Source organism: Magnolia sinica, chromosome 4 (assembly GCF_029962835.1).
Source record: "Magnolia sinica isolate HGM2019 chromosome 4, MsV1, whole genome shotgun sequence".
In the NCBI taxonomy this organism is placed as follows: domain Eukaryota; kingdom Viridiplantae; phylum Streptophyta; class Magnoliopsida; order Magnoliales; family Magnoliaceae; genus Magnolia; species Magnolia sinica.
The window spans coordinates 77,805,666-77,808,022 of record NC_080576.1 but is presented as its reverse complement, the minus strand read 5'-3'; the positions used below and the strand labels follow the sequence as shown (position 1 = coordinate 77,808,022).

Sequence of the window (2,357 nt, the reverse complement as noted above, 5' to 3'; positions counted from 1 at the left end):
ATGCAAGAAACATGGATTGTGAAAGTTCATATATGCATTTAAAGTAATTTGATGAGATTATAGCTACCCTACAATTTAATAACGATTTCGAGGACAGCTTACAAATAAAATTTTTGCTTTTTCTCTAAAAGAGATAGCTAAGTCGTGGCTACACTCATTAAGGCCATGATCAATTGGAACATGGGCTGAAATGGCCCGAGAGTTCCTTAAAAAGTTCTTCTCGGTTCATAAAACAAGCACCTTAGGAGGGCAATTATGAACTTCTCTCAGAGAGAGGAAGAGACCTTCTTCCAATGCTGGGAGAGATTCAAGGATCTCTTGAATTATTGTCCACGTCATGGCTATGAAATTTGGACGATAATAAGCTTCTTCTATGATGGACTGACTTCACCCATGTGCCAGTTCGTAGAAATGATGTATAATGGGAAATTCATGAACAATGAGGCCAATGACGCATGGGATTACTTTGACCATCTTGCTGAAAACTCGCAATCTTGGGACACCTCCTTAGAAGCTAATATTTCCAGGACAACACAATCAAGAGAAAATGGAGGACTGTATGTCTTAAGGGATAATGAAGATATGAGTGTTAGGGTTGAAAATCTCATAAGGAAAGTAGAGGCCATGAAACTTAAACAAGTAGAAACAGTCAAACCCGATGAGCCCATTGAGGTTGCTTGTGGTATTTGCGTTAGCAACATACACTTAACACAAGATTGTCCTACAATTCATGCATTTCAAGTGTTATTGCATGAGCAATCGAATGTTATAAAAAACTATTAAAGGTCATTCAACACTCCAATCTCAAACATGTGCAATCGTAGTTGGAGGAACCATCCAAACTTAGGCTGGATGAATGGCGAAACAGTTAATCCATAAGGAGGACTTCGAATACGCTCCAAAACTCCTTACTCTAACTCTTCTATCCTAATTCTATTTTGGAAGACTAAATTCAACCCTTCAAATAGGAAAAATCTGCACTGACTTGGAACTGACTTCAAATTTATGAACTTTTGTTACGCACCGGTTGCATCAACTAGAAGCTTCAGTCGCACTAAATTTCACTTCGATCGAACCGAATTAGCCTCTCGGTTGTAGTCGAATTTCTTTAATATCCATCCGAAGTCTCTGTCTCCCTCAGGTCGTACTGAACGTCCCTTCGATGGCATCGAATATGCCTTTGGTCATACCTAAGAGCCAAATTCCTCTGAAAATACCGTTTGTTGTTAGACTGTTCTATGTACATTCGGTTGGGCCGAACCAACATCAGGTGGGACCGAATAGTCTGTTATTTCTATTGATGCACTTTGTGATTTTTTCAGTCTTTTCTCTCTCTTTTGCACTTGGTTTACTTGAATTTTTTGTACCTGGATTTTTCATTAATCACCTCAAAATCTCAAGTCTTGGTCATTCTTTGAGCAGTAAATCTTCTTTTTAATCATTCTTTTTTATCTTACCTCTCCAAATCATCGCATATAAGAAATATTACATAATTATATCAATTAAGTGTATCTATGCTTATAAAATCAATGCATAATAAGAGGGGAAATATATGATATTTCACACTTTACACGCTGCGGCTGCCAAAACAAATAATAGGCATTAGGCTATTGTTGGTATCCCAGTGTGCGCAAAACTTAGCCGAATTTCCTCTGAAAATTACTGTTTATTGCTAGATTGTTCTATGCATATTTGGTCGGACCAAACCAACCTCAGGTGGTATCGAACAATCTGTTATTTCTGTTGATGCACTTTGCAATTTTTTTAGTCTTTTCTCTCTCTTTTGCAATTGATTTTTATGAATTTTTTATACTTAAAATTTTCATTAATCACCTCAAAATCTCTAAGTCTTTACTTGATTATTCTCTGAGCATTAATTCCTTTTTTTTTAAACAATTCTTTTCATCTTAGCTTTCCAAATCACTGTGCATAGGAAACAATACATAATTATATCAACTAAGCATATCTATGTTCATAAAACTAATCTATAATAATGGGGAAATATTCAATATTTCACACTAAACATGCTACAAGTGCCAAAACAAATAGTAGTCACTAGGCCATTGTTGGTATCCCAGAGTGTGCAAGGCCTACTACACGCATTATACTCCATGCTTGTTGTATTTAGAGCACACTTGGCAAAGAGGCAATAATGTAAAAACTTTAAGTTATTTTTGTAATCATCTAACCTTTAAAAAGATAGTTAAAACCATAACTTAATAAAAATAATAAATTTTAACTAAACTTAAACTTTGAGACTTATAAGATGACTTAATTTTTAAAAGCCAATTAGAGACCAATTTCCTTTGGCCTGGCAAAGATATAGAGGTTTTTAATGGAGGGCTCAATGACCATTA

At 35.4% G+C, this 2,357-nt stretch overlaps 1 non-coding gene across 1 annotated transcript; it reads right to left on the bottom strand.

Moving 5' to 3' along the window:
* Positions 1 to 237: 237 nt before the first annotated feature.
* On the bottom strand, positions 238 to 344 carry LOC131244868 (small nucleolar RNA R71). The gene has a single exon (XR_009170640.1). It is a non-coding gene; the product is annotated as a small nucleolar RNA R71 (small nucleolar RNA).
* Positions 345 to 2,357: the final 2,013 nt, after the last annotated feature.